Here is a 23,321-nt window from a genome sequence, read left to right on the forward strand (position 1 = left end):
GCTGTCTGTAAGCTTGTATCTTCTCCCTGTGACCACGTGGTTTGCTCCCAAATTCCAAAAACATACAGGTTAGGGATTGTAAGTTGTGCGCGTGCTTTGTTGGCACTGGAAGCGTGGCGACACTTGTGGGCTGGCCCAGCACATCCTCGGACCGTGTTGGTCGTTGACACAAATGACGCATTTTTCCTGCATGCTTCGGTTGTTTCAATGTAAACCCGACAAATAAAGCTAATCTTTAACCTTTTTTTAAAAAAATAAGCTGAGCTATGTGCAGGCATGGATCGTTTCATTCACTAAGGAATTGTGAATGGATTTAACTACTTTGCAATGGTGAGTGATGTTCTGCACTCCTGACCTTCAGTGGTGGAAGGTCATGAAATAAAGCAACTGAACATGGTTGAGCAACGCACACAAAATGCTGGAGAAACTCAGCAAGTCAGGCAGCATTTATGGAGGATAATAAGCCACATATTAGCCTTTTTTTTAGATTATGAGGACACTCAGTCCTCGTTTATTGTCATTTAGAAATGCATGCATTAAAAAAATGATACAATGTTCCTCCAGAATGATATCACAAGAAAACACAGGACAAACCAAGACTAAACTGACAAAACCACATAATTATAACATATAGTTACAACAGTGCAAAGCAATACCATCATTTGATAACGAGCAGACCATGGCACGGTAAAAAAAAAGTCTCAAAGTCCCGATAGACTCATCATCTCACGCAGGCGGCAGAAGGGAGAAACCCTCCCTGCCATGAACCTCCAAGCGCCGCCAACTTGCCGATGCAGCACCATTGGAAGCACCTGACTGCAGCGGACTCTGAGTCCGTCCGAAAACTTCGAGCCTCTGACCAGCCCCTCCGACACCGAGCATCGAGCACCATCCTCTGCCGAGCTCTTCGACCCGCCCCGGCCGCCAAGCAACAAGCAAAGCTGAGGACTCGGGGCCTTCTCCTCCGGAGATTCTGGATCACACAGTAGCAGCAGCAGCAAAGCAGGAATTTCAGAAGTTTCACCAGACGTTCCTCCGTGCTCTCTCGTCCGTCTCCTTCAAATCAGGATTGTGCACGGCACCCTACTTGACAAATAACAGACATCACCACCGGAGTGGTCGCTGCGAGCTGCGTCACGCCGCCATCTTCTCCTCCCGCCTTTAAATGGTATTAGCCATTTCTGCCCTGGGAAATAGTTTCTGGCTGTCTGCTCTGTCTATGGCTCTTAGCATCTTGTACACCTCTACTTAGTCACCTCTTATTCTCCTTCGTTCCGAAGAGGACATCCCTAGCTCGTTCAACCTGTCCTCATAAGACATGCTGTCTAATGAGGATATGCCAGGATGCTGCCTGACTTAGAGAACATCTTGTATAAAAATGAAGATAAGATGTTTTTCACATTAGCTATCAGTGAAGCTGAATTACCGTGGGAGATCTTCTGATCTACTGATGCAGCTGACTGGTTGTAGGTGCAGTTCTGTGAGGTCTGAAGCTGCTCTCTCCGTGTAACACTAATCCTCAGATGTTTCTGAGGAATTTAAGATCACCTGGGCTGCAAGCGACTTCATCATCATGTCTGAATTTAGTGCTGAGGTCTATGCCAGGAATTTATTTTTCTCTTTGCTTCAATTAGCAGTTACAGTACAAATGAGTAATTTATTTGGCCAGATTAGAGGGCACTGAAGTGTTAGCCATAATGGTGAGTTTGGAGTCACACACAGCCGGGAAAAGGGGAAGGTGATAGATTTCCTCCTTTGAAGGAGATTTGTGACTTGGGTGACTTCCAAAGAAAAGTAAGTTTATTATCAAAATACGTATGTCACCATATACTACCCTGAGATTCATTTCCTTGCGGGCATTCACAGTAAAACAAAGAAAATACAATAGCATCAATGAAAAGCTACACACAAAGACTAATAGAACATAGAACAGTACAGCACAGTACAGGCCCTTCGGCCCACAATAATAAACAACCAATGGGCAAAAGAAGACAATCTATGCAAATACAAAAAAGGGGTGGGTAAATAAATAAATAATACTGCGACCATGAGTTGTAGAGTCCTTGACTGTAAGTCCATAGGTTGTAGAATCAGTTCAGTGTTAAGGTGAGTGAAGTTATCCATGCTGCTTCAGGGAGCCTGAGGGTTGAGGGGCAATAACTGTTCCTGGCCCTGGTGATGTGGGACCTAAGACTCCTGTACCTCCTCTCCATTGACAATATTGAGGCAACGGCAAAGCCTAGATGGTGGGGTCTTAGATGATTTCTTGTAGCAGTGCTCCATGTAGATGTGCTCAATGGTGGACAATCTGGTAGTATTCTGGTCATCATTACTAAAATAGTTTGTTTTTTTTCAGTGACTGATTACCAACTGAACTTAAATTCCTAGTGTTAAGAAAGCATACAACATCCTCATTTCTTTCTGAGTAAGTGTAAGTGTGCATCAACTAAACATCAGGTTTAGCGGTATTCCCGAGCTGATTAACGCTATTTCGAGAGAGATGACAATACCTATAAGCCGAGGCTGTCACTTGTCATGTAACCCACTGTTCTCAGAATGAACCATCAGGCTCCTGAACCAGTGTGGATAATTTTGCTCACCTCAACACTAAACTGATTCCACAATCTGCAGGCTCACTTTGAATGACTCTCCAACTCATCTTGTCAGTATTATTTATTTATTGGGTTTTTTTGTCACTTGTGGCCACATCAATACTCATGGCTGCCATTCTATCTGTAAGCAGCACTATGCCAGCGGAGTTAAATACAAAAGTAAGGAGGTTAGGCTTCATTTATGTTGGGCACAGTTGACACCACATCCATATACAGTTGTTGCTAAATTGGTTTATTATTATTATTATTATTAGGGAGGCACAGTAGTGTAGTGGTTAGCAATTAGAAGACTGGGGTTCAATTCCCACCACTGTGTGTGAAGAGTTTGTATGCTCTCCCCATGGCCGTGTAGGTTTCCTCTGAGTGCCCCGGTTTCCTCCCACATTCCAAGGACATTCTGGCGAGGGTTAGGAAGTTCTTGGCTTGCTATGTTGGCCCCAGAGGTACAGCAGCACTTGTGGGCTGCCCTCAGCGCATCCTTGGACAGTGTTGGTTGTTGACACAAATGACACATTTCACTGTACTTTGTGGTGTTTTGATGTACATATGACCAACAAAGCAAATCTTTAAATATCTTTATTGTCACATGTACTGAAGTACAATGGAAAAACACTTGTTTTTGCATGCCATCCTTTCCAATCATTTCATCAAAGTACAAAGTACTCGAAGTTCTAAGTAACATTTTATTATCAGGGTACATACATGCACCACTTAAAACCCTGAGATTCTTTTTGCTGAGGGCGTACTTATCAAATCTATTGAACAGTAACTGTAAACAGGATCAATGAATAACAAACACTGCAAATGCAAATATAAATAAATAGCAATAAGTAACGAGAGCATGAAATAACAAGATAAAGAGTCCTTAAAGTGAGGCCATCGGTTGTGGGAACACCAGAAATAGAATGAGTGTAGTTATCCCCTTTTGTTCAAGGGCCTGATGGTTGAGGGGTAGTAGCTGTTCTTGAGCCTGGTGGTGTGAGTCCTGAGGCTCTTGTGCCCTCTACCTGATGCCAGCAGTGAGAAGAGAGCGTGGCCTGGGTGATGGGGGTCCCTGATGATGGATGTTGCTTTTCTATGGCAACATTTCATGCAGATATGCTGAATGGTTAGGAGGGTTTTTACCTGTGATATACTGGGCCGAATCCACTACCTTTTGCAGGATCTTCCGCTCAAAGGCATTGGTGTTCCCATATCAGGCCATAATGCAGCCAGTCAGCACACTTTCCACCACACATCTGTAGAATTTTGCCAAGGTTCTTGATGGCATGATGAATCCCCACAGACTCCTAATTTCTTTGCAATTGTGCTTATATGATGGGTCTGAGATGGTGACACCCAGGAATTTAAAGTTACTGACCCTCTCCACCTCTGATCCTCCAGTGATTACTGGCTCATGGACCTCTGGCATCCCTCTCCTGAAGTCTACAATCAGGTCCTTGGTCTTATTGTCATTGAGTGAGAGGTTGTTGGTATTACTCCACTCAGCCAAATTTTCAATCTCCCTCCTGTGTGCTGATTCATCACCCTCTTTGATACAGCCCACTACAGTGGTGTCATCAGCAAACTTGAATATGGTGTTGGAGCTGTGCTTAGCCTCACAGTTATTGGCGTAAAGCAAGTAGAGCAGGGGGCCAAGCACACAGCCTTGTGGTGCTCCTGTGCTGATGAAGATTGCGGAGGAGATGTTTTTGCCAATCTGAAATGACTGGGGTCTGCAAGTGAGGAAATCCAGGGTCCCATTTCACAAGGGGGTATTGAGGTCCAGGTCCTGCAGTTTACTGATTAGTCTTGAGGGGATGATGGTGTTAAATGCTGAGCAGTAATCGATAAAGAGCACCATGATGTATGCATCTTTGCTGACCAGATGTTCCAGGGTTGTGTGAAGAGCCAATGACATGCATCTGCTGTGAACCTGTTGCTCTGATAGGCAAATTGGGCTGGATCCAAGCTGCCACTCAGATAGGAGCTGACTGTGGATGTAAGTGCCACTGGGCGATAGGTCATTGAGGCAGATCACCATGCTGTTCTTGGGCACTGGGATGATTGAAGCCTGCTCGAAGCAGGTGGGTACCACACACTGCTGGAGCGAGAGGTTGAAGGTATCTGTGAACACACCTGCCAGTTGGTCAACACAGGCATTGAGCTCATCTGGAAGCGAAGCTCTTCTGTCCCCTATGTCACAAGACTTACCTTTGTAAGAGGCTATGACATTCAAACCCGGCTGCAGCTGTCAAGTTATGCACTTTTGTGTGAAATAGACTTCTTTTGGAAGTTAATTTGATTGAAACACCACTGGGGTGCCATTCTGGGAGCACCAGATACAGAGCATGACCCTGACAGACATGCGGGTGAAGTGTAGCCTCACCTAGAAAATCAAGCATCTGATTGTATCAGGTATTATAGCTGCTATGAGATAGTTAGTCATATGTTATTGCTTTAGGACAAGTCAGAGATAACAGTTGAAGGTAAATTCTCAATAGTTTTTGCTTTCAATGAGTTAGATATGCATCAACGAACCAACATGTTTACCAATTGTCCAAGAGACCTTGTTTGCATGCACCAATTGTTTTACCGTCTTTGTGGTTCAGTGGATTGAGAAGTCCAATCTCCCTGCAGAGACTTGGGCATCAAAATCTAGGTCGATGCTCTGGCAGAATGCTGAAGTGTCAGAGGTGCAGGGTTTCAGGTGAGTGGTTAAACCGAGGCATGGCCACACTTGCGCGAACAGTTCCATGGCAAAATAGGCTGCATATCACCGGTCACCAATCTAGTACTCAGTCAGAATTACTGAGATAGAGTTAATGAGCTTTTGTTCCTGCTTAAGACTGTAACACACAGGAGCAGAATTAGGCCATTTGCCCATTGAGTCTGCTCCACCATTCCATCATAGCTGATTTATTATCCCTCTCAACCCATTTTCCTGCCTTCTCCCCGTACCCCCTGACAGTCTTACTGATCAAGAACCTATCAAATGCTGCTTTAAATATACACAGTGACTTGGCCTCCACAGCCATCTGTGGCCTGAATTCCACAGATTCACCACCCTCTGGCTAAAGAAATTCCACCTCATCTCTGTTCTAAAGGCATGCCCTTCTATTCTGATGCTGTGCCATCTGGTCCAAAGCTCCCCTACAATAAGAAATATTCTCTCCATATCCAGCCTATCTAGGCCTTTCAATGTTCGATAGGTTTCAATGAAATCACCCCTCATGGGATCTCGTTGTAGTTTGTAGGTGCTGGTCAGACCCTCCGGCGGGTTCCGTGTTTCCAACATTAGAAGAGTAACTATTTTAAAGAAAAGAACTTGCATGCGGTGCTTTTGGGAGAGATTCGGATTGTGTGAAACACAGCATTGGACTGATCACTGAACACTAACTTTGGCAAGGATTCTCAACTTTTTCTTATTCCATGGCCCACTACCATTAACCGAGGGTTCCATGGACACCAGGTTGGGAGTCCCTGATCCATGGGCTCACTTTCAAGGACTCTACAACTCACGTTCTCTGTATTATTTATTTATTTATTGTTTTTGCATTTGTGCAGTTTGTCTCCTTTTGCATATCGGTTAATTGTCAGTCTTTGTATGTAGTTTTTCATTGATCCTATTATAGTTCTTTGTTCTACTGTAAATGCCTGCAAGAAAATTAATCTCAGGGTAGTATATGGAGACAGATATGTACTTTGATAATAAATTTACATTGAACTTTGAATAGCACAATCTATGCCTTTGAAATTGATGTCACTGTTACAGAGATAGCCTCTCTGCTTGCAAGGGTATTTAAGTTGAATTCTGCAGTTGTGGTTGCAGAGTGTCTGAGACATGGGATGAAATTCTATTGTTTTGGGTGTGCTTTCATTTTCTTACGGACAGCGGTTGCATTTAGAATATCGTAAACATGAAAAAGTCTGCAGATACTGGAAATCCAAAGCAACACACACAAAATGCTGGAGGAACTCCATAGGTCAGGCAACATCTCTGGAAACGAATAAACAGTCTACATTTTGGGCCGAGGCCCTTCTTCAATACTGGGATATCTGCTTGCTTGCTTGTTGGGTTATGAGCAAATGTAGCATGCCACATCACATAGGTATGATCTGTTTCTGTAGTTTAGCTCAGAATATACACTCAGTGCCCTTTTAGTTAGGTACATCAGTACACCTCATTAATGAAAATATCTTATCAGCCAATCATGTGGCAACAACTCAGTGCATAAAGACATGGTCAAGAGGTTCAGTTGTTGTTTAGGCCAAATGTCAGAATAGGGAAGAAATGTGATCTCAGTTACTTTGACCATGGAATGATTGCTAGTGCCAGATGAACTGGTTTGAGTATCTCAGAAACTGCTGATCTCCTGGGATTTTCACACACAACTGTCTCTAGAGTTTACAGAGAATAGTGCAAGAAAATAAAACAGCCAGTTCTGTGGGCAAAAATGCCTTACTAATGACAGCAGTGAGAGGAGAAGGGCCAGAATGGTTCAAACTGACAGGAAGGCAACAGCAATTCAAATAACCACACGTTACAACAGTGGCGTGCAGAAGAGCATCTCTGAACACACAACACATTGAACATTGAAGTGGATGGGCTTACCATGAACGTACAATCAGCAGCCATTTTATTAGGTGCAGGAGGTACCTAGTTAAGTGGACTCTTAGTGTATACTCAAATCTTGAGTCCTTCAGATAGGACTCATTGAGACCCATTACTAGATAGTTCAAGGAGAAGGCGGGTGTGTAGGGTGATGAGCAAGAGACATGAGGGAGGCGTTTAAATTTTTTTTATCGGAATCTACTCATCCCTGATTGCCCTTGGAGAGGTGATGGCAAGTCATCATCTTGAAGCATTGTGGCCTATATGCAGTTAGGTAGGGAGTCACTAGTAGTAGTCTACCATCACCTGCAGGACTTGTGGGTATCCAGGATAAAGAAGTGTACAGGAATAACCACTGGAGTCTCTACCAACCCTGCAAGCTGCCTTTTCCAAGAGCTCCCTTCTGGAAAGCGCTGTAGGGCTATTAAAACAAAAACTTCACATCATCTTAAAAGCTTCTTCCCCTGGGCAGTTAATCTGATCAACCATTCTAGTTAGCCCCATCTCCCTCCATCTATTAAGCCGTCCCTGCACTGCACTGCAAACTCTTTAAACCATTTTTATAATGTTGTTTACATTGTAAATACAAGCCGGTATTCATTTTATTCCATATCTATACTTGAACCTCTAAAATATTTGTATATAATTCTTTTTTCTTTAGAATTGCTGAAGGTTTTTTTTTGTTGCATGTTACACCAACACACCACAACAAATTCCTAGTACCTGTTAATATATAAAGTGAATAAAGTTCCAGGAATTAGATCTAGCAAAATAGCAATAGTAACATATTGCTAAATCATCGTCAGGTTGTCACTTGCCATGAGGAAATGTTTTATACTTATTGAAAGGATGGTTGTGATCAGTCTTAAAGGGTAGTCGAAACAGACAATCCTGATTTTTGGAAAGGAATTGCATAGATAGTTAGTTGATGGGGAGTAAGTTCCTGAGCAATGGGAAAAGAGGAGGGGAATGGGATAGATACAGTTTTCTGCCAAGAACTGACTCATTGGGTCCAAAGGCCTCCTTGCCATTACAATACCAAAAGTCCATCCTAAACTAGAGTTGATTTCTTATAAAATATTCTAAAGCAGGACCTCCAGGGTAGTAATACTGTCTGCCTGTGCCATGTGCTAATGAGTGCAAGAATAGCATGATCAGGCATATTAATGCGTGGCTGAGAGACTGGTGTAGGGGGCAGGGCTTCAGGTTCCTGGATTGTTCGGGCCAAATCATTGTATGTAACGATTTGGACTACGGTATTAATGGATTTGTGGCTAAATTTGCTGATGGTACAAAGATAGGTGGAAGAGCGGGTAGTGTTGAGGAAACAGAGAGCCTGCAGAGAGACTTAGATAGTTTAGGGGAATGGGCAAAGAAGTGGCAAATGAAATAAAAAGTTGAAAAGTGTATGGTCATGCACATTGGTGGAAGAAATAAATGGGCAGACTATTATTTAGGTGGGGAGAGAATTCAAAATGCAGAGATGCAAAGGGACTTGGGAGTCCTTGTGCAAGATTCCCGAAAGGTTAACCTCCAGGTTGAATCGGTTGTGAAGAAGGTGAATGCAATGTTAGCACTTTCTAGAGGTATAGAATATAAGAGCAGGGATGTGATGTTGGGGCTCTATAAGGCACTCATGAGACCACACTTGGAGTATTGTGTGCAGTTTTAGGCTCCTTATTTTAGAAAGCATATACTGACATTGGAGAGGGTTCAGAGAAGATTCACAAAAATGATTCCAGGAATGAAAGGGTTACCATATGAGGAATGTCTGGCTGCTCTTCGGCTGTATTCCCTGGAGTTCAGGAGAATGAGTGGGGATCTCATAGAAACATTCTGAATGTTAAAAGGCCTGAACAGATTAGATATGGCAAAGTTATTTCCCATGGTAGGGGAGTCTAGGACAAGAGGGCACGACTTCAGGATTGAAGGATGTCCATTTAAATCTGAGATGCAGAGAAATTACTTTAGTCAGAGGGTGGTAAATCTGTGGAATTTGTTGTCACAAGCAGCTGTAGAGGCCAAGACATTGAGTGTATTTAAGGCAGAAGTAGATAGGTTCTTAATTAGCCAGGACATCAAAGGGTATGTTTGAAGGCAGGGGAGTGGGGATGACTGTAAGAATTGGATCAGCCCATGATTGAATGGCGGAGCAGACTCGATGGGCCAAATAGCCTACTTCTGCTCCTATATCTTATGGTCTTATGGCCTCTTCTGGGGAGGTATGACCTGTACAAAAAGGATGGGTTACACCTGAACCCAGAGGGGTCTAATATCCTAGCAGGCAGGTTTAATAGAGCTGGTAAGGAGGGTTTAAGCTAATTTGGCAGGGGGATGGGAACCAGATTGATAGAGCTGAGGAAGGGGGAAACAGAAATAAATCCAAAAATAGCGTGCAACAGAGATGATTGAAAGGACAGGCAGGAGATGAGGCATAATCACAGCCAGTGGGATGATTTACAGGGCAACAGAGGTATGATGCAGTTAAAACAGAAAGCAACAAATACTGGACTAAAAGTGTTGTATTTGAATGCACGCAGCGTAAGAAATAAAATGGACAATCTTGAAATTCAGCTACAGATTGGCAAGTATGACGTTGTGGCCATGTCTGAAATATGGCTAATGAAATCCTGCCATTGGGAGTTGAATGTCCAAAGATATACGGTGTATCGGAAAGATAGGTTATTAGGCAGAGGGGGTGGTGTGGCCCTCTGTATAAGAAATAATCCAGAATTGGTTTGCTCACAGAAGGCAAAGAGTGGTTGTAGACGGATCATATTCTGCATGGAGGTCAGTGACCAGCGAGTATGCCTCAGGGATCTGTTCTGGGACCCCTTCTCTCTGTGATTTTTATAAATGACCTGGTGAGGAAGTGGAGTGATGGGTTAGTAAATTTGCTGATGACACAAAGGTTGGGGGTGTTGTGGATAGTGTGGAGGGCTGTCAGAGGTTACAGCGGGACATCGATAGGATGCAAAACTGAGAAGTGGCAGATGGAGGTCAACCCAGGTAAGTGTGAGGTAGTTCATTTTGGTAGCACAAATATGATGGCAGAAAATAGTATTAATGGTAAGACTCTTGGCAGGGTGGAGGATCAGAGGGATCTTGGGGTCCGAGTCCACAGGACACTCAAAGCTGCTGTGCAGGTTGGCTCTGTGGTTAAGGCACATGGTGCATTGGCCTTCGTCAGCCATAGGATTGAGTTCAAGAGCCGAGACCTAATATTACAGCTGTATAGGACCCTGGTCAGACCCCATTTGGAGTACTGCGCACAGTTCTGATCACCTCACTACAGGAAGGATGTGGAAGCTATAGAAAAGATGCAGAGGAGATTTACAAGGATGTTGCCTGGATTGGGGAGCATGCCTTATGAGAATAGGTTGAATGAACTCGAGGATGAGAGGTGACCTGATAGAGGTGTATAAGATCATGAGAGGTATTGATCGTGTGGATAGTCAGAGGCTTTTTCCCAGGGCTAAAAGGGCTAACTTGAGAGGGCATAGTTTTAAGGTGCTTGGAAGTAGGTACAGAGGAGATGTCAGGGTTAAGTTTTTTACGCAGAGAGTAGTGAGTGCATGGAATGGGCTGCCGGCAATGGTGGTGGAGGCAGATATGATAAGGTCTTTTAAGAGACTCCTAGATAGGTACATGGAGCTTAGAAAAATAGAGGGCTATGGGTAACCCTAGGTAATTTCTAAAGTAAGTACATATTTAGTACATCACACAAACCAATCTTCCGTCCTTGGACTCACTTTACATCGCACGCTGTCGGAGCAGTGCTGCCAGGATAATCAAGGACACGACCCACCCAGCCAACACACTTTTCGTCCCCCTTCCCTCCGGGAGAAGGCTCAGGAGCTTGAAGACTCGTACGGCCAGATTTGGGAACAGCTTCTTTCCAACTGTGATAAGACCGCTGAACAGATCCTGACCCGGATCTGGGCCGTACCCTCCAAATATCCGGACCTGCCTCTCAGTTTTTTTTGCACACCCTTACTTTCCCTTTTCTATTTTCTATTTATGATTTATAATATAAATTTTTAATATTTACTATTGATTTGTACTCCAGGGAGCGTGAAGCGCAGAATCAAATATCGCTGTGATGATTGTACGTTCTAGTATCAATTGTTTGGCGACAATAAAGTATAAAGTATTTGGCACAGCATTGTGGGCTGAAGGGCCTGTATTGTGCTGTAGGTTTTCTATGTTTCTGTGTTTCTCCAAAATAATTTACAGAATAAACTTGGAAATTTGTTGACTGGGATGTTGTTTAGATTGGCCTATACTGAGTGGTAACTCATTTTGTATCCTTCGGCCATTCAGCCTAGTTTAAGTCTCACTTTGTTACACACTGGCACAGTTGACAGAGCTGCTGCCTTACAGTGCCAGAGACCCGGCTTCAAACCTGATCTCTAATACTGTCTGTGTGGAGTTTGCACGTTCTCTCTGTGATGGTGCGAGTTTCCTCTGATTGCAACGGTTGCCCCCCACATCCCAAAGGTTAATTGGCTGCTGTAGATTGCCCCTTGTGCATAGGTAGGTGGCAGAATCTGGGGGTTGTTCAGGGGGGCTGTAGATTGCCCCTTGTGCGTAGGTAGGTGGCAGAATCTGGGGGTTGTTCAAGATTGTTCAATGTCATTTCCAGTGCACAAGCATAATGGGAATGAAAGGGTTGTTACTCCAGAACTGATGCAGCACAAAAAAACACAATAAGATAAAGGACACAATCATAAAAACACAATGAATATAGATAGTAAGATAGTTTATGTACATATTGTTGTGTCTCGTAACTCCAAAACATAAAAGCTCATTGTAAGAAAAAGCCAGGAGAACTGGGCTAAGTTTCGTCTTTACTTTAAGCAAGGTGCATACCCATGACATGGTAGCATGTTGACATATGCCATGCACGTAATTTCACATATAACCCGTAGTCAATTATTTAATCGTACAATATATTTACAATATTACTCATGACTGAAATATTAAATACGCAACACATATATTGATTGTATGTCTATAAAAGTGATACTAGGCACAGGAGTGTCTGTACTTATAGTGACTCTGATAAAGTAGTGGTGGTTGGGGGTGTGGAGGGGTGGGTTACTGGGTGGAGGTGTTGATCAGCCTTACTGCTTGGGCAAAGTAGCTGTTTTTGAGTCTGGTGGTCCTGAGGTGGATACTACATAGCCTCCTCTCTGATGGGAGTGGGACAAACAATCCATGAGTAGGGTGGGTGGGATTCTTCATGATATTGATAGTCCTTTTCCAGCACCTTTCTGTAAGGGGGCAGGGTGAGGGGAATGATGGTTGTAAAAGGGGGAAGCTAGAGGGGAGGGAGCAGGAAGCACCAGAGAGATGTTCTCTAATGATCAATAAACCAATTGTTTTGAATCAAATGACCTTGCCTGGTGTTTCAAGACTAGGTGTGTCTGTACCCACACCACACCCCCCCCACCCCTAACGCTCCTTCCCTGCTACCTGTCCCACACCACCCCCCCCCACCCCTAACGCTCCTTCCCTGCTACCTGTCCCACACCCCTCCGGCAGAGAACGTGCAGTGCAAGTAGACAAGTGAGGTGCAAGGAGCTCGACAAGATAGATTGAGAGATCAAGAATTCATTTTTTAATCATGTAGGCGATCTGTTCAAGAGTCATTGAGCAGCAGTTATAAACCAGCAGATCAGGCAGCATCTGCGGAATTAGAAAAAAACAAAAAATAATGTTTCAGCTCTGATGTTTTACATCTTACTTGTTAGTCCCAACAGTCCCTTGGGCCTGTCTTCCTTTTTGTCATTATAGAGTCATAGAATACTACATCTAAGAAACAGGTCCTTCAGCCCATCTAGCCCATGCCAAACCATCTGCTTAGTCCCATTGACCTACACCTGGGCAATAGCCCTCCCACCCATGTACCCATCCAAATTTTTCTTAAATGTTGAAACGAAACCTACATTCACCACTAGAGCTGGGACCTCGTTTCACACTCGCACCACCCTCAGTGAAGACGTTCCCCTTGGTCTGCTGTGTGACTTTGAAGTTCGAAGTTAATTTATTACCAGTGTACATATATGACACCATATACCACCCTCAGATTCGTTTTCTTGCAAGCATTCACAGTAGGAAAAAAAAAGAAACAACAGAATCATTGAAAAACTGCACACAAAGACTGACGATCAATGTGCAAAAGAAGACGAACTGTGCAAATTAAAAAATAATAAGTAAGTAAATAATTGAGTTGTAGAGCCCTTGAAAGTGAGTCCATAGGGTTGTGTTCAGTGATCAGTGTAGTGTTGTGGTGAGTAAAGCTATTCTAGCTGGTTCAAGAACCTGATACTACTTACTGCCTGTTATGCTGCTGGTGTTCAGAGTAGCAGTGAAGGTCCTCCATCTCTGGTGGTGGTTCAGAGCTTCCTTCATCATGTCAGTAGCTTCCTCTCAGTTTCTCTACTGTCGGTCACGCAAGTCCCAGGTGGAGACTCAGGAATACCGTCGCTCTCAGATGTAGAAGGATTCTTCATTGCTGTTTCCATGACGATTTTGTTTTTACCAGTCAGGGTTGTTAGCCCTGAGCTGAACCCCTGAACCTGGAGGACCAGTGGGCTACTCTTTGTTTGGCCTCTGCCCTTTGACCTGTTTAGCATGGGTGACCCTACCAAGAGCCAAAGCATAAAGCCCTGACTCCAGCCAACGTGGCTCTCCGGGTCATTGGGGCACGCAGGCCTCCAAACCACAACAAGGTTGTAGTCCTCTCGGAGGAGGAACCTGATAGTTGAGGGGTAATAACTGTTCCTGAACCTGGAGGTTGGGGCCTAAGGATCTTGTGCCTCCTTCCTGATGGCAGCAGTGAGAAGAGAGCATAGCCTGGATGATGGGGGTCCTCGATGATGGAAAGTGGGATTAGGCTGGCTTGCCTTTTAATGGTAAAGTGGCAGGATAAGTTGTCTCACAGGTCTGTGGAGGAAGTTAGAACCAAATTACTCTTTCGCCCAGGTGTTGTTGTCAAAGTATCAGTGGTTTTAACAAGATAATTTTTTTTTTACCTTGAGGCTGCCATTGTAAATTTACTGTTTATTAAACAAAGAAGTTCCTGATTCTCACCTGAGGGGTTCCCCCTGCGGCCTTCTTCCTGAATTTATTTCAGTCAGGAAGTTAATGTGAATAATTCCATCTGTTAGTCACTTATCAGCCATGCCCTTAACCCTGTAATGTCCTTTCTGTTTATATGTTTGTGAGCCTGAGGATCTCCAGTGTTTAAGACAAGAAAAAAAGACTTGTCTTTCTATATCACCGCCTTTATCCCAACCAGAACATCACAGTAAGACATCGTATAGCCAATTAAGACCATAATACCATAAGGCCTAGGAGAGGAATTAAACCATCTGGCCCATCAAATATACACTACCATTAGATCATAGCTGATTTAACTTCCTTCTCAACTCCATCCTACTGCTTTCTCCCATAACTTATAACACCTCTGCTAATAAAGTACCTATCAGTCTTCACTTTAAATGTACCCAAAGACTTGGCCTCCACAGTCATCTGTGGCAATGAATTCCACAGATTCATCACCCTCTGGCTAAAGAAATCCCTCTTCATCTCTGTTCTAAAGGGACATTCTTATATCCAGAGGCTGTGTCCTCTGGTCCTAGACACTCACACTATTGGAAATGTCCTCTCTACCTCCATTCTATCTAGGCCTTTCAATATTGAATGTGTTTTAATGAGATCCCTTCTCATTCTTCTAAACTCCAGCAAGTATGGGCCCAGAGCTTTCAAACACTCCTCATACGTTAACCTTTTCATTCCTGGGATCATTCTCAATGACCTCCTCTGAAACTTATAAGTACTTTAGAAGAACAGTCATTGTTCAATACAGGAAACATGCAGGCAAATTATGTGCATCAAGATCTTGCATCTTAATTGTGACAATACCAGATAAAATTGTTTTCAGATATGCAGTCACTTGAGTTGTTTTCTCTAGAGTAGCGGAAGCTGAGGGGACATCTGATACAAGTTTATAAGAGTACGAGATGCAGAGGTAGAGAAGGCAGCCACTATCTTTTTCCCAGAGTTGAAATGTCAAATACTGTGACCCTTCCTCAGGACTGGTAAGGAGGGGGAACGATGACAAATAAGAAGGTGGGGGGGGAGGGAGGGAAAGAGGACAAGCTAGAAGAGCATAAGTGAAGCCAGTTTTTTTTCTCTTTTTCTTCTCCAGCCCTTTGACTTTTCCACCCATCACTTCCCAGCATCTTATTGCTTCTCGACCCCCCCACCCCTCACCTGGCTTCCCCTTCCTTTCCAGTCCTAATGAAGGGTCTCAGCCCCAAACTTCAGTTGTTTGTTCATTTCTGTAGACGCCGTCTGACCTGCACAGTTCCTCCAGCATCTTGCCTGTGTTGACCTGGATGTGCATCATCTGCAGAATCTCGTCTGTTATATAACGCTGAGGATTTATAAGCCATTGGCCAGATTGCGCTTGGAGTACTCTGAGCAATTTTGGGTTCCTGATCTAAGAAATGGGGTGCTGGCATTGGAGAGGATCCAGAGGAATGAAAGGGGTCACTTATAAGAAGCGTTTGATGCTCTGGGCTTGTACACACTGGAGTTTAGAAGAATGAAGGAAATTTTCATTGAAACTTATTGAATATTGAAAGTCCTTGATAGAATGGATTGGAGAGGATATTTCCTAAACTGGGGGAGTCTCAGAATAGTGGGCACACCCTCAGAACAAAAGGATATCCATTTTGAATGGAGATAAGAAAGAATTTATTTAGCCAGAGGGTGGTGAATCTGTAGAATTCATTGGCACGGACAGCTGTGGAGGCCAAGTCATTAGATGTATTTAAAGTGGAAGTTGATAGGTTCTTGATTAGTAAGTACATCAAAGATTACGAAGAGGAGGCAGGAGAATGGGGTTGAGAGGGATAATAAATGAGCAATGATCGAATTGCAAAGCAGATTTAATGGGCCGAATGGCCTAACTCTACTCCTATGGGTCTTGTAGACTGTGTCAGGCTGCTTTGATCTTTACTGTGCCAACTGTTTAAAAAAAACATTGCAAAACATCTCTAGAGCAATTTCTTCTGCTCTAACATAAATAAATCCAAAATAAATCACAGTTTAAATATTTGCAAACTCAAATCTTTCTCTCTCAAGTCTTATGTTTTGGAATTTAAAGTATTCCAAAACCTCTTCAGCTTTATCATTAAATGCTCTGAATTCCATGATTGCACCCGTGCCTTTTGTTCTGTGAGAGAATTGCACAGAAAAAAACACTCCATTCTTGTGCCGAGGCACCGTCACACTTAGTGAGGAGATAGTGGTCACAAAGCATCCCACACATGATAAATTATCAATCATTGCCTGTTGTTCCAGAAGGTCCCTCCAGTAGACGTAGGCTTGAGCTGACAAGCCTCCCTTAGAAGTGAGGATCCTTGAGAATTTTTTATGCTTATGAAACATTTATTGTCTTCATGTCGTATTTATTGGGGAATAAAAGCTTCCAAGCTAATCCATTCAATCTCTCTCTACTTGCTTCTGTGATAGATGCTGATGATCTGGCAATAGAACTGTAGATCTCTCTTCGCCATCTGATGGTCAACAATTCCACTGCATGTTCCTGGAACAAATTAAAGGACTTCCCCAAGCATCCTTGTTCACTACAAACAACGGTGAGAGTTTTGCTGCACAACTTTTATTTACTGTTGATGTTGGTTTTGGGTCAGGGAACTTTATAGTGCCACCCTACAGTTAACATTTCTGTGAACCACAGATTTTCAGCTCCATTCTCTTCTACATTTTCTTTGTCATGGACTGTGGAACTCTCAGTTTTAGCTGAGGCCTCTGTTGGTCAGCGTCAACCACAGACGTTGCGTCCTGGCTGTCTAGATACACAAGCTTGGGCAGTACAGGTCCACAATTCCTTATCCGAAATTTTGAGATCCGAAAAGCTCCGAAAACCGAAGTTTTTTCTCGTGGAGTGTGGAGCGTGTCGTACCAAGGCTTGTTTGGCACACCAACAGCTGACGTCACTCAGGTGTGACGTGGCAGCACTAGCAGAGGCCGCCAGACATCAGTTGTGGCTCAGCGCTCGTACTGGTCACACTTGCGTTTGCTGTTTGCTGATATTTTGTGTTCACTGTTGACTTTGTGTTTAATTTCACTGTGAAAATGTCAAAAAAAGCTGCAGATACCCCTACGGGTAACGATGAGAAAAAGAGAAGGAAGCATCTACCATTATCAATAACGCAGAAAGTGGAGTTATTGCAGAAGCTTGATCGTGGTGTGTCTGTGCGGCATCTTACTGAAGAATATGGTGTTGGAACTGCCACTGTATATGATTTAAAGAAACAGAAAGACAAGTTACTGAAGTTTTATAGTGACAGTGATGACCATAAACTAATGAAAAATAGGAAAATAGTGCATAGGGCAAAAAATGAAGATCTTGACCGTGTGTTGATTAAGTCAATATTCAGAGGGTTGGCTGCAAAAATTTAAGAAGTGTCAGGGTGTAAAATATCTGAAAATCTGTGGTGAAAAAGCTTCTGCTGATCATGAAGCAGCTGAAAATTACATTGACGAATTTGCCAAGATAGTATCTGATGAAACAGCTTTGTACTGGCGCTACCTTCCCAGAAAACATTAACAACAGCTGATGAGAGAGCACCAACAGGTTTTAAAGATGCTAAGGACAGGTTAACTATTCTTGGGTGTGCCAATGCAGCAGGCACACACAAGGTGAAGTTGGCAGTGATTGGAAAAAGCCAACATCCGAGATGTCTGAAAGGTGTACGCAATTTACCTGTGCATTATAGAAACATAGAAACATAGAAAATAGGTGCAGGAGTAGGCCATTCGGCCCTTCGAGCCTGCACCGCCATTTATTATGATCACGGCTGATCATCCAACTCAGAACCCCGCCCCAGTCTTCCCTCCATACCCCCTGATCCCCGTAGCCACAAGGGCCATATCTAACTCCCTCTTAAATATAGCCAATGAACTGGCCTCAAACTGTTTCCTGTGGCAGAGAATTCCACAGATTCACCACTCTCTGTGTGAAGAAGTTTTTCCTAATCTCGGTCCTAAAAGGCTTCCCCTTTATCCTCAAACTGTGACCCCTCGTTCTGGACTTCCCCAACATCGGGAACAATCTTCCTGCATCTAGTCTGTCCAATCCCTTTAGGATTTTATACGTTTCAATCAGATCCCCCCTCAATCTTCTAAATTCCAACGAATACAAGCCCAGTTCATCCAGTCTTTCTTCATATGAAAGTCCTGCCATCCCAGGAATCAATCTGGTGAACCTTCTTTGTACTCCCTCTATAGCAAGCATGTCTTTCCTCAGATTAGGGGACCAAAACTGCACACAATACTCAGGGTGTGGTCTCACCAAGGCCTTGTACAACTGCAGTAGTACCTCCCTGCTCCTGTACTCGAATCCTCTCGCTATAAATGCCAGCATACCATTTGCCTTTTTCACCGCCTGCTGCACCTGCATGCCCACTTTCAATGACTGGTGTATAATGACACCCAGGTCTCGTTGCACCTCCCCTTTTCCTAATCGGCCACCATTCAGATAATAATCTGTTTTCCTATTTTTGCCACCAAAGTGGATAACTTCACATTTATCCACATTAAATTGCATCTGCCATGAATTTGCCCACTCACCCAACCTATCCAAGTCACTCTGCATCCTCTTAGCATCCTCCTCACAGCTAACACTGCCACCCAGCTTCGTGTCATCCGCAAACTTGGAGATGCTGCATTTAATTCCCTCATCCAAGTCATTAATATATATTGTAAACAACTGGGGTCCCAGCACTGAGCCTTGCGGTACCCCACTAGTCACTGCCTGCCATTCTGAAAAGGTCCTGTTTATTCCCACTCTTTGCTTCCTGTCTGCTAACCAATTCTCTATCCACATCAATACCTTACCCCCAATACCGTGTGCTTTAAGTTTGCACACTAATCTCCTGTGTGGGACCTTGTCAAAAGCCTTTTGAAAATCCAAATATACCACATCCACTGGTTCTCCCCTATCCACTCTACTAGTTACATCCTCAAAAAATTCTATGAGATTCGTCAGACATGATTTTCCTTTCACAAATCCATGCTGACTTTGTCCGATGATTTCACCACTTTCCAAATGTGCTGTTATCACATCTTTGATAACTGACTCCAGCGGTTTCCCCACCACCGACGTTAGGCTAACCGGTCTATAATTCCCTGGTTTCTCTCTCCTTCCTTTTTTAAAAAGTGGGGTTACATTAGCCACCCTCCAATCCTCAGGAACTAGTCCAGAATCTAACGAGTTTTGAAAAATTATCACTAATGCATCCACTATTTCTTGGGCTACTTCCTTAAGCACTCTGGGATGCAGACCATCTGGCCCTGGGGATTTATCTGCCTTTAATCCCTTCAATTTGCCTAACACCACTTCCCTACTAACATGTATTTCGCTCAGTTCCTCCATCTCACTGGACCCTCTGTCCCCTACTATTTCTGGAAGATTATTTATGTCCTCCTTAGTGAAGACAGAACCAAAGTAATTATTCGATTGGTCTGCCATGTCCTTGTTCCCCATAATCAATTCACCTGTTTCTGTCTGCAGGGGACCTACATTTGTCTTTACCAGTCTTTTCCTTTTTACATATCTATAAAAGCTTTTACAGTCAGTTTTTATGTTCCCTGCCAGTTTTCTCTCATAATCTTTTTTCCCCTTCCTAATTAAGCCCTTTGTCCTCCTCTGCTGAACTCTGAATTTCTCCCAGTCCTCAGGTGAGCCACTTTTTCTGGAAACAAGAAAGCATGGGGAACCGGAGAAATGTTTTCTGACTGGTTCAATAACCACTTTGTACCAGTGGCACGAGCTCATTGCAGGCAAGCTGGACTGGAAGAAAACTGTAAAATGTTATTGCTCCTGGGCAACTGCTCCGTGCATCCCCCCGCCGAACTTGTTGCCAAAAGTAATGTTTTCGCAATTTACTTACCCCCCCCCCCCATTGTGACATCTATATTACAGCCTTGTGACCAAGGAATTTTGCGCTCCATGAAGACCAAGTATAAAGACTATTTTTTGAATTGTATGCTTTCTGCAGTCAACAGAGGAGTAGGAATCCAAGACTCCCTGAAAGAGTTCAATGTTAAGGATGCCATTTACGCAGTTGCTAATGCTGTGAAAATGTCAACAAGAGTGCAGATCAGGAAAACCCGGAAGTTCTCCCTCCAGCACTCGTTGTTTGAGCATGTACAGACTTTTTTCTCATCATTATTCCCTAAACAATGCAGTATAACGACTATTTACGTAGTATTTACATTGTATTAGGTATTATAAGTAATCTAGAGATGATTTATAGTATTCGGGAGGATGTGCATTGGTCCGGAGCTCCCCCAGACCGGAATTAACTGAGACAGGTTAATTATCAATATAATTATCAATTTTCTGAAATCTGAAAAATTCTGAATTCCGAAATGCAACTGGCCCCAAGGATTTCGGATAAGAGATTGTGGACCTGTACAATATGGAGAGCAAGCTGTTGCCCGTGTAGCAAGCACCTCCTCTCCACGTGTCTGATGAACCCAAAAGAACAGCAGAGACCAATATAGTTTGGCAGTAGCAGCGTTGCAGGAGTTGCCAGTCAGCGTTGACCTCAACAGGACTGCCTTAGGGACTCCAGCTCTGGATTTCTCCCTCAGGGTTTACTCCCAAAGCCTCCCCCATGAGTGGGTATAGCCGCAAGGCAGTGGAGATTTGAAATCAGAGTTTCCCTTCTTCTGGGTGAGCTGTCGACCGCGGCTAACGATCCTCAGCTGCCAAAAGCGACTGGTTTTAAGGTGCCGGTAACCTGACTTTGCCCCTTCTGCTGTTAGTAGTAACAGTTCTGCCGGACTTGGTAGCCAAGCCACACGCGAAGGCCAGGAGCTGAACTTGGTTGTCAGAGGCTATTTGAGTTGCGCGCCATTGGGAGCATTCAATAGGTAGTGGGAGCTGATCCCCATTACCGCCATCGGCTATAACAACCTTACGGGTAGCATCCCAGTAAATTTACATTGTGCATCCAAACCTCGGGCGGCTTACCTGATAAAGGTTTAAACTAACGCTGAATTTAGTGCTGTTTTCTGTGGTATTTTTATAAGCTAGAGAGCTTGGAAAGCGACATGGATCAAAGTTTTGTCAATTGACCTTTGTCTGTATTCTGAGTCCAATAGGCAGCTAACTTGCCCTGAAAATTAGCACCACAAAATCGTTGGTTCCAGCATAAGATCATATTGTGTCAGGGTGGGATTCTAAAATTGCGATTCGTACCTTGTCTTCAATGCTTGAAACTATGTAATGATGCCAGCACCGCCTGTTAGGAGTTGGGGCGTTCACCCCGTGACTGCATGGGTTTCCTTTGGGTGCTCCAATTTCCTCCCACAGTCCAAAGACTTGCAGGTTGGTGGGTTAATTGGTCATTGTAAATTGTCCTGTGATTAGGCTAAAGTTCAATCAAGGGTTACTGGGCAGTGTGGCTTGAAGGACCAGAAAAGGCTATTCCACACTGTATAAATAACAAATAGATAGATAGATAAACCCCAAATTTTAATGCAGGCTCTAATTTTTCAGTAAAATATTAAGATCATCAAAGAAAAGATACAATCAAATGTGAAGACAAGATTGTCTGTAGATGCTGGAAGTCCAGAGCAGTGTGACACTGTGTGTTTCCTCTGAGCGCTCTGGTGTCCTTTCACAGTGCGAAGATGTGCCAGTTAGAAGGTACAGGTAGGGTACTGTTGCTGGGCAGTGTGGCTCATTGGGCTGGAAGGGCTATTCTGTGCTCTGTCTCTAAATTAAATAAATAGAATGCTGAATGAACTCGGCAGGCCAGGCAGCTTCTATGGAGGGTTAGAATCATCAATTCGAGCCGGTATCCTTAATCAGGAATGTGATTCCGAAACGGGAGAGCAAACTGCCTTAACCTGTTTAGCTTGTTCGTGCATTATTTTGCATTAAAGCTTTATTAGTTTCTTGTAAAATCTCTTCACTGTATAGGCTTACCCTTCCCCTACTCTAACCTCCTCCAGCCCTTGGGTGATTTGAAACATCCTGTACCACATGAGAATTGGTTAAGAATAGCATGGGAGTTCATTTAAAGTGTAGAGTGAAAGACAGGCATTCAGTCCTGAGTGATAAATAAGGTAACGAATAAATCATATGCAAGCATTCATTTCATTCATGATGCCGTCATAAATGCTCCAGGAGACAGAAATATTGCCCCCAGATAGTGTTGGTAAGAGCAGAATTATAGCTATGTGACCTTCTCGAATCAAAACATCATCCATACCACATCAATGCAAAATTGGTTGGAAAATGTTAACATGTCAAAAAAGCAGATTCTTTGAACTCTCTCACCTACACACCCTCAGTGTGAAAGAATTGCAGCGTTGTGTAGTGGGGCCGGGCTCTCTCCGGACACTGACTTGACCCAGTTAATTCCCCGATCCTGGCGTCGGATCGGTGTACAAAGGGGGAATCCTGTAGGCCTCTTGGGAACAGGGAACGGGACAAATGGGGTACAAAGCAGCACATGCCAGAAATAAGCAGCAGGCCAGGCAGCAGCTGTGGAGAGAGCAGATTTCACGTTTTGTGTTGATGATTTGATGAAAGGTCATCTATCCCTGTCATGGACTGTATCTGGATTACAGAAGAAGATGTGCTTCCTCTCTTGAGGCAAACTAGGGTGGATAAATCCCCAGTATACCCTTAAACCTTGTGGAAGGCTGGTGCAGAAATTGCAGGGACCTTGGTAGGAATACTTAAAACATCCTTAGGCACAGGGCTGGTGCTAGAAATTCTGTCATTCATGAAAGGCTCTAAGACAGGGGTTCACAAACTTTTTTACGCCATGGACCAATACCATTAAAGCAAGAGGTCCATGGACCTGAGGTTGGGAACTCCTGCTCTAGAAATTACAGACCAGTGAGCCTGACGTCAGTCATTGGTAAATTATTGGAAGGTATTCTAAGGAACAGGATGTATAGGTATTTGGATAGACAGGACCTGATTAGGGATAGTCAACATGACTTTGTGTGTGGTAGTCACGTCGAACAAATTTTGAAGAGTTTTTTGAGGA

At 43.6% G+C, this 23,321-nt stretch overlaps 1 protein-coding gene across 7 annotated transcripts in view; it reads left to right on the forward strand.

Moving 5' to 3' along the window:
- The window catches only part of pik3cd (phosphatidylinositol-4,5-bisphosphate 3-kinase, catalytic subunit delta), a 244,079-nt gene that overhangs the window by 105,943 nt on the left and 114,815 nt on the right, over positions 1 to 23,321 (forward strand). For 5 of the 7 annotated variants that reach the window (XM_063033142.1, XM_063033143.1, XM_063033144.1 and 2 more), the window contains one exon: positions 16,756 to 16,880. The exons of the other annotated variants lie outside the window; for them this stretch is intronic. The gene's annotated coding sequence lies outside the window, so the exon portion shown is untranslated. The remainder of the gene's footprint in view (positions 1 to 16,755; positions 16,881 to 23,321) is intronic. 7 annotated transcript variants of the gene reach the window in all.

Source organism: Mobula hypostoma, chromosome 25, assembly GCF_963921235.1.
Source record: "Mobula hypostoma chromosome 25, sMobHyp1.1, whole genome shotgun sequence".
NCBI lineage: Eukaryota > Metazoa > Chordata > Chondrichthyes > Myliobatiformes > Myliobatidae > Mobula > Mobula hypostoma.